Here is a 753-nt window from a genome sequence, read left to right as displayed (position 1 = left end):
TATACCCGCTAATTATCAAAATCCATAAAGAGCCGTTAAATTCACAACCACCCCTAAAAGGAAGCTGATTCCCAACTTCCATAACCAAAGCCATCACCTACAGAGATGACGTGGAGAGTCCCAAGCAAGTTGGTCCTGGGGCTCTGTTCCACAAACAAAACACCCCCCACGAGCGCCAGGACGAAACATTAGACCACCAATATGAGAACAAAACAAAGATAATTACAAAAATACACAAAAACAGAGCAAACTAGAATGTTATTTGGGCCCCATCTCCTCGAGCAAGGGTAGGGGGGGGGGGACAAGAGAGAGATACTATACGGCGCAAATAGACCTGGCACACGGCCAAAACCACACACACCCCTGTACCTTATTGGACGCGTGTATTTGTGTCGTTTAAATGATGATTGGTGCGTCAGGGCGCCGTTTAAATGCATTGAGCAAAGCCCCTCGAGACCGGTTCAAAGCTGGGAACAATTTTCACCTGCACGTCGGGAAGGGCCTATTAAGCTACCATACGTAAGAACTGCAAAAGTGAGTTGAAATGTCCGGTTTTTAACCGTTTCTGACAGTGCTATTCCGATGATTTATTATGAGGTAGAATTAACTATCTAGTCTACCTGGCTGTTTCTCCTATTCTACAGTTTCTGATGATAGAAATTGTGTTTTTCTTTGAGTGTATTTGACCACATACAACTAAATACAACCATGCATATATAAAAAAACAAATAACATTAGATGCCAGAGTATTCT

Source organism: Salvelinus sp. IW2-2015, unplaced genomic scaffold (genome assembly GCF_002910315.2).
Source record: "Salvelinus sp. IW2-2015 unplaced genomic scaffold, ASM291031v2 Un_scaffold2468, whole genome shotgun sequence".
Taxonomy (NCBI): domain Eukaryota; kingdom Metazoa; phylum Chordata; class Actinopteri; order Salmoniformes; family Salmonidae; genus Salvelinus; species Salvelinus sp. IW2-2015.
This window is presented reverse-complemented; position numbering follows the sequence as displayed.